The sequence below is a fragment of the Thunnus maccoyii genome, chromosome 10 (genome assembly GCF_910596095.1).
Source record: "Thunnus maccoyii chromosome 10, fThuMac1.1, whole genome shotgun sequence".
Lineage (NCBI taxonomy): Eukaryota > Metazoa > Chordata > Actinopteri > Scombriformes > Scombridae > Thunnus > Thunnus maccoyii.
In genome coordinates, this window is record NC_056542.1 from 24781347 (window position 1) to 24790181 (window position 8835).

At 40.2% G+C, this 8835-nt stretch overlaps 2 long non-coding RNA genes across 2 annotated transcripts; both read right to left on the reverse strand.

The window, feature by feature from the left end:
* Positions 1–468: 468 nt before the first annotated feature.
* LOC121906065 lies at positions 469–5854 on the reverse strand. Its single transcript, XR_006098524.1, has 3 exons — positions 5579–5854; positions 3100–5036; positions 469–1641 (listed from the first exon to the last, which is right to left on the reverse strand). It is a non-coding gene; the product is annotated as an uncharacterized LOC121906065 (long non-coding RNA).
* A 1446-nt stretch (positions 5855–7300) lies between these two features.
* Positions 7301–8554, reverse strand: LOC121906066. The gene is made up of 2 exons (XR_006098525.1): positions 8234–8554; positions 7301–7689 (listed from the first exon to the last, which is right to left on the reverse strand). It is a non-coding gene; the product is annotated as an uncharacterized LOC121906066 (long non-coding RNA).
* Between the last annotated feature and the right edge of the window lie 281 nt (positions 8555–8835).

Sequence of the window (8835 nt, forward strand, 5' to 3'; positions counted from 1 at the left end):
TACAGCACGAAGCATGATGTCTGTATCCTCCCGTCTGACACTCACAATAGTCTAGTTTATTGACTATAACTGAATGACTCATGACTTATGAAAGAGCTCAAGTGCTTCATATTTACTCTGCTGCTGCTGCATTACAATACACAAAGAGAGTACAGTGACAATTTGTTCTACTCGCTATTTAACAACTTTCAGATTGAGTCAGTCCACACAGTCAGGGACCATTAGCTCCATTATGACATCATACGAACAACATGACACCTTCTCTATGGACCACAATAAACGACATAAGTATAAATAAATAAATAAATGATCAAATACATATATACATAAAAAAATAAATATATTTTGGTAATGAAAAATAAATTAATGTCTTGGATTTCTGTTCTACATTTCCATAGATATTTTTTATTTAGGCTATTTCTGTATTTCTACTTTTATTTATTTATATATTTCTTTATTTCTATTAATTTATGTATGTATTTACTCATTTATGCATTGCGACATTTATTTATTTATGAATTTTTACATTTATTCATTTATTTCTACGTTTGTGCTGCATACCTCCATCTGAGGCGGCAGACAGCCGAGTGACTGCAGCAGTTTCTGAAGGACACTAATATACGTATTCATTTGTGATTCACTGACACCATTTTTAAACCAGTGTCGAGCTGCTCTTGACTGTTCTTACAGACACTGAGGGGTCTTCTTCGCTTTTTGTTTGGTAAGTTTTATCACTGCCCGATTTGTGTTGTGCATGCGCGAGCGGTTCCACCATTTTGGACAGTGACGTACAGCAACGCCACTTGGACAAATCACATTAGAGTTGAGTTTAACCGAAAGAAAAGTGAAGAGGAAAGTGACTTAACGACTGAATTAACAAAGCAGCTGCCAGTGGTTTCTGCTTGGTATGTAAACACTCATTTTTCTCACATTTGTTTGTTTTACCGACTGGAGCTGTTAGTCTGCTGCTAGTTTATCCGCTAACCTGCTGCCTGTTTCAGTTTAAAATGTAAAGACAGAAATGTTGTGTAAAGGTGTTAATAAACAGCCAGTGTGACATTATTCCATCTGTCATGACATCTAATAGTTACATGTTTAAAATACATTATGTGATTCCTCTCTTTTTTTCCTTCAGTATTAAAGTGAAAAGTCACATATTACACATCTAATTGTTTGAATGTAATGTACAGTAACAACATTAAAGCCAATGTAATACAAGGCCAGTAGACTTGTCATCATGGATTATTATTGCATTTTTGGTTGATGTGGAAACTTGATAACTCAAACAGCAAAACTGTACTCATAAAATTGTATAGAATAAAACTTTGTTTTACAAAAGGAACATGTGAAGGATTACACCGATATCCAGCAACCACAGCCCAACCCCAGGATGCCTCTGTTTGAAACAACTGAACAAGCTGATGCTCCCATCAACACACCAACACAGGGCACAATCACGCTGTCTCTCCTGGCTGGGCAGACTGAGAGGATGATATGAATATAAGGAATGGTTGGTAGATGTCCTGCAGCTTCTGCTTTAGTCCTCCATCAAGCTTCACTTTCGTCAGGCATCCCGTGTTGCTGCTGTGGTCTTCATCACTCACTGTGATGCAGCCCTGCCCATTGCTGCAGGGTGTGGGCCTATTGATGGACAGAAGTTACAACACAAAATGTTTCAAAGTTTAAATATTACATATTCAATGTAGACAGGGTAGTAATAAAGGTTAAGATATTGTAACCCTAGTTCTATAGGCAAAGGCGGAGCCTTCTACTTGACTCTATGAGTAATACTCTCCTCCAATCACACGCACACAATGGCCCACTAAAATGCATGTATGTAGCCGGCCAATCAGGATGCTCTTATCGATCACGTGTGTCTCACACAATATACTGTATGAGGCAGCGTCCTGCTGCCGCTAACAGAAACCACTTAAGAGAACACCGTAGGAGCGGCAGTGTAAACAGGTAGAGGGCTCTGCCTGTGATTTAAGAACTAGGGTTATAATACCGTAACCTTTGTTCTATCTCACACAGACTCTGCCCTCTACTGGACTCTATGGGTACAATAGGTGGAGCCCGATGAATGTTCGCCCTGCCACGACATGTCACCAGACTGCCTCACTAAGACAAACTGGCTAAAGGTTAGCTGCTGCAGCCCACCTACTATTTTATAATCCAAGCTGCTTGAATAGAGCAGTAGGGGGCCGAACCCAGCCCAGTTAGCAGGAACATGAAACTGGGTGTAACCATGGCCTAACCTCGCAGGGGTCACAAATCATACGACATCCTGCACACCTCCTTCCCCGAGTCATCATGGCTCAAGGGAGAACATGGACAAATATTGCCCAAGGGGGGGTCACGTGTACCACAGCTGACACTAACACCACCGTTTTCACAAGTCGTGAGTTGCCCCCGTGAGCAAGGACCTTGAAAAGGAGCCTGTCATTTCCAAGAGATAAAACCTTATGAACAGACAAGGTGTAGACCAGGATGCTGCTGTGCATATGTCCACGTTACTCACACCCCTGAATAAGGCCATTTACGCTTCTACACCATGTGTAGAATAAGCTCAGACCATGATGGGGGGTCCTAACCCGACTGCCTCCAGGCTTGGGAGATGCATGCACAAAGCCAACTAGCTAGTATTTAGAGAGTAAATACATGGGGTGCTGTGCATTTCTGGCATATTTTAAGTAGTTTCTGGTTTGTTCTTTGGAGTGTTTAATTACCACCTGTTTACAGAATATTGTCCATATTACCTAACCTACACTTGAGATTACTGTGCTGTGCAAATATGTGAATTATCCTGCCACTTGCCTAACATAATTTCCTCCTATTTCAGGTCTTTGTTCATATACATTGCTATTTCAATCATATGCTCAAATTTTCTTTAGAGTTAGGATCGTATTCTTGAATTAGGGTTTGGTCTTTTGAAATCTGAATATGATTATGGTTAGTGTCAGGTGCATCTTACTCTCTAAACTGCAGTTCAATTTGGAAATGATCAAGTATTTCTCCATGGAAAAATACAATCGCCCCAGAAGGAGTCTTTGGGCATATTCCAAAGACTGAATCCAATTCCAGGAATATGATACTAACCATTTGTTTTCATTTTGTTTTTGTTTTTTTATTTTACGAAGATGGAAGGCGTCCTCAATCACAGCTCCAGAGGTGGGGCTCCACACATGAGTCGAGCACTGCTTTCCCAAGGCCCAGTTATTGCACGCTGACTCTGATCTCCAGAGCGGGAAACTCTCTGGTGATACTTCAGCGACTCAACTCGGTCTATAGAAAAAGAAGAAACTATAGAAAAATAAAGATATAATTGGACCCAATTCTCTACTGGCTTACATATGCTTTAAATAGCGATGCACATTAACAAAGACATGAAAAAGGAGGTAATTATGTCAGGCAAGTGGCAGGATAATTCACATATTTACACAGCGCAGTCATTTCAAGTGTAGGTTAGGTAATATGGACAATATTCCCTTCACAGATACTAATTAAACACTCCAAAGAAGAACAAACCAGAAACTACTTACATTATGTCAGAAACACACACCTCATGTATTTCCTCTCTAAAGCCTGCCGCACTCCAACTGCTCAGCCTACCCACTAATGTAGGTGCATTAATTAAACCAGCCAACAGGTGGCTGCAGCACATCTGCCAATCAGGTGACACAGTTTGTATCCAACTAATATCACAACTTGTATAGATCAATAAATGCTGAACTACCTGTTTCCACACTCCAATTACACTTTCAGCCTTTCTAACATCATATTTCAAATGATTATATGTCGTGTAGACGTCCAGTCAACCTCCACTTTTCAACAACATTTTACCCATTGATTAATTAATAGAGATCCTTTCTGATATCAGCTCAAATGTCCTCAAGATCTGACTGAACTCGTGACATCATCTGTGACGTAATGACAGGATGTGAATCAGCCTGTTTCAGCTCACTGATGATGTCATGGTACTAAAGTGGTAACTCCTTCTATGACATCACATGTGATGTCATGAGTCCACACAGGGAAGTTTATAAATAGACCTTCAAATCAATCAATTCATCGAGCTGAGGTCGACTAGGCTCCCTTAGATGGAAGGCGTCCTCATTCACAGCTTCAGAGGTGACCGAGTTGAGTCGCTGAAGTACCGCCAGAGAGTTTCCCGCTCTGGAGGTCAGAGTCAGCGTGCAAGAACTGGGCCTTGGGAAAGCAGTGCTCGACTTGTGTGTTGAGGCCCACCTCTGAAGCTGTGAATGAGGACGCCTTCCATCTTCGTAAAAAGAAAAACCCGGGTTAGGATCGTATTCCTGGATTTGGATTCAGTCTTTGGAATATGCCCAAAGACTCCTTCTGGGGCGATTGTATTTTTCCATGGAGGAATACTTGATCACTTCCAAATTGAACTGAAGTTTAGGGAGTAAGATGCACCTGAACTTAACCCTAATCATATTCAGATTTCCAAAGACTGAGCCCAAATTCCAAGAATACCATCCTAACCCTAAAAAAAATCGTGAGCGTATGTGTAACCCACTAGGTGCTACAGGGTAAAGAATAAAGAATATATGGACCAGGGGCTAGGTTCGTAATGGGAGGGCTGAAAAGGGAATGACAGACAAAACAGATAAATGGAGCCACGAGGAACGTTGAGGTAAGTTTACTGTACCAAGTTATAAAACATGAACATAAAATGCAGTGCAATTATCATCAGTATCTCAAGATTTCACAGTCTTTCAGCAGAACTTGAATTGAAAGTGTCCATGAGTGTAATGTCCCTTTAATGTCTTTGCGATATCAGTCAGCGCGCTCAAGTCAATGTTTTATGTCAAGTCAGGGGGGAAAATTCAAGTAGTCGGATGTGTGGTGGTCCTACCACACTGATACTTGAGTGAAAGCAAAAAGATATGAGGTCCTCTTCTCAGGTCTCGGTTCCTCACTCCTTAGGTTAAGAAGAGATCTCACTGGGGGCTAGCCATCTCCCATCCAAGGGAGAATCCACATCCAGTTCTCTAGTTCTCAAAAAACCCAGCCTGCATGAAGACAGGACTGTTATTTTCATGACGTCACTACTTTTCTCTAATGGCCATAGTAATATAATAATTCTCAACACATTACTGTAGCACAATAATGATTAAATGAATTCTCTCTTTTAACTGTACAGTTGTTTTGTTTTGTTTTATCTCAATGTAAGTATTTCCCACATTTTATACATTTTTATCAACCTTTTTATACATGAATTTAATCAACATGAATTTTAGCTGTTAACCCATGAATTATGATGTTTTAACTTTAAGTTGTAAATGACCTTATCCATCAGTTTCATCAATGTATCTCAATATAACTACACACACAGTATCAAAATAAACATCATACTTTACTTCTTTTAAATGATCAGAGCAATAATATTCAGTTTTGAACTCTTAAGATAGTTAACAGAAACAGTGAGCAGCAGTGATAAGCCAAGTTCAAGCATTTCTGGAGCACAGACACGTTTTCTGCCACCTCACACATCAACTCACAGTGTGGCTAATACAGTTAGCATGCGCTAGCGCTAATTAGCTCGGCAACTCACCAAGACGATAATGCCAAAAGTACTACTACTCCTGGCTCACGGACCCTCGCACACCTCTGACGCATTCAGAAGAGTATTTTATCTCATGGATATGTTAATAATCGCTATTCTAACTCTCTATTTCTCATCCGCTCCGACCGCTGCTGTTTTACCCGCACTGCAACTCACTGACTTCTGCGTGAAGAGAGGGTGGGACTTAACTCCCTCTAACCAATCATAAGTTTGCTCTAGTTGATATGACAAATAAGGACTGTGTGCGTGTGTGTGTGTGTGTGTGTGTGTGTGTGTGTGTGTGTGTGTGTGTGTGTGTGTGTGTGTGTGTGTCAAATAAGTGATTGACAGATTGATTAACAAATGAAAATGAGATAAATAAGGAAACTATAGAAAAATAAAGATATAATTGGACCCAATTCTCTACTGGCTTACATATGCTTTAAATAGCGATGCACATTAACAAAGACATGAAAAAGGAGGTAATTATGTCAGGCAAGTGGCAGGATAATTCACATATTTACACAGCGCAGTCATTTCAAGTGTAGGTTAGGTAATATGGACAATATTCCCTTCACAGATACTAATTAAACACTCCAAAGAAGAACAAACCAGAAACTACTTACATTATGTCAGAAACACACACCTCATGTATTTACTCTCTAAAGCCTGCCGCACTCCAACTGCTCAGCCTACCCACTAATGTAGGTGCATTAATTAAAGCAGCCAACAGGTGGCTGCAGCACATCTGCCAATGAGGTGACACAGTTTGTATCCAACTAATATCACAACTTGTATAGATCAATAAATGCTGAACTACCTGTTTCCACACTCCAATTACACTTTCAGCCTTTCTAACATCATATTTCAAATGATTATATGTCGTGTAGACGTCCAGTCAACCTCCACTTTTCAACAACATTTTACCCATTGATTAATTAATAGAGATCCTTTCTGATATCAGCTCAAATGTCCTCAAGATCTGACTGAACTCGTGACATCATCTGTGACGTAATGACAGGATGTGAATCAGCCTGTTTCAGCTCACTGATGATGTCATGGTACTAAAGTGGTAACTCCTTCTATGACATCACATGTGATGTCATGAGTCCACACAGGGAAGTTTATAAATAGACCTTCAAATCAATCAATTCATCGAGCTGAGGTCGACTAGGCTCCCTTAGATGGAAGGCGTCCTCATTCACAGCTTCAGAGGTGACCGAGTTGAGTCGCTGAAGTACCGCCAGAGAGTTTCCCGCTCTGGAGGTCAGAGTCAGCGTGCAAGAACTGGGCCTTGGGAAAGCAGTGCTCGACTTGTGTGTTGAGGCCCACCTCTGAAGCTGTGAATGAGGACGCCTTCCATCTTCGTAAAAAGAAAAACCCGGGTTAGGATCGTATTCCTGGATTTGGATTCAGTCTTTGGAATATGCCCAAAGACTCCTTCTGGGGCGATTGTATTTTTCCATGGAGGAATACTTGATCACTTCCAAATTGAACTGAAGTTTAGGGAGTAAGATGCACCTGAACTTAACCCTAATCATATTCAGATTTCCAAAGACTGAGCCCAAATTCCAAGAATACCGTCCTAACCCTAAAAAAAACCGTGAGCGTATGTGTAACCCACTAGGTGCTACAGGGTAAAGAATAAAGAATATATGGACCAGGGGCTAGGTTCGTAATGGGAGGGCTGAAAAGGGAATGACAGACAAAACAGATAAATGGAGCCACGAGGAACGTTGAGGTAAGTTTACTGTACCAAGTTATAAAACATGAACATAAAATGCAGTGCAATTATCATCAGTATCTCAAGATTTCACAGTCTTTCAGCAGAACTTGAATTGAAAGTGTCCATGAGTGTAATGTCCCTTTAATGTCTTTGCGATATCAGTCAGCGCGCTCAAGTCAATGTTTTATGTCAAGTCAGGGGGGAAAATTCAAGTAGTCGGATGTGTGGTGGTCCTACCACACTGATACTTGAGTGAAAGCAAAAAGATATGAGGTCCTCTTCTCAGGTCTCGGTTCCTCACTCCTTAGGTTAAGAAGAGATCTCACTGGGGGCTAGCCATCTCCCATCCAAGGGAGAATCCACATCCAGTTCTCTAGTTCTCAAAAAACCCAGCCTGCATGAAGACAGGACTGTTATTTTCATGACGTCACTACTTTTCTCTAATGGCCATAGTAATATAATAATTCTCAACACATTACTGTAGCACAATAATGATTAAATGAATTCTCTCTTTTAACTGTACAGTTGTTTTGTTTTGTTTTATCTCAATGTAAGTATTTCCCACATTTTATACATTTTTATCAACCTTTTTATACATGAATTTAATCAACATGAATTTTAGCTGTTAACCCATGAATTATGATGTTTTAACTTTAAGTTGTAAATGACCTTATCCATCAGTTTCATCATACAATGTATCTCAATATAACTACACACACAGTATCAAAATAAACATCATACCTTACTTCTTTTAAATGATCAGAGCAATAATATTCAGTTTTGAACTCTTAAGATAGTTAACAGAAACAGTGAGCAGCAGTGATAAGCCAAGTTCAAGCATTTCTGGAGCACAGACACGTTTTCTGCCACCTCACACATCAACTCAGTGTGGCTAATACAGTTAGCATGCGCTAGCGCTAATTAGCTCGGCAACTCACCAAGACGATAATGCCAAAAGTACTACTACTCCTGGCTCACGGACCCTCGCACACCTCTGACGCATTCAGAAGAGTATTTTATCTCATGGATATGTTAATAATCGCTATTCTAACTCTCTATTTCTCATCCGCTCCGACCGCTGCTGTTTTACCCGCACTGCAACTCACTGACTTCTGCGTGAAGAGAGGGTGGGACTTAACTCCCTCTAACCAATCATAAGTTTGCTCTAGTTGATATGACAAATAAGGACTGTGTGTGTGTGTGTGTGTGTGTGTGTGTGTGTGTGTGTGTGTGTGTGTGTGTGTGTGTGTGTGTGTGTGTGTGTGTGTGTGTGTCAAATAAGTGATTGACAGATTGATTAACAAATGAAAATGAGATAAATAAGGAAACTATAGAAAAATAAAGATATAATTGGACCCAATTCTCTACTGGCTTACATATGCTTTAAATAGCGATGCACATTAACAAAGACATGAAAAAGGAGGTAATTATGTCAGGCAAGTGGCAGGATAATTCACATATTTACACAGCGCAGTCATTTCAAGTGTAGGTTAGGTAATATGGACAATATTCCCTTCACAGATACTAATTAAACACTCCA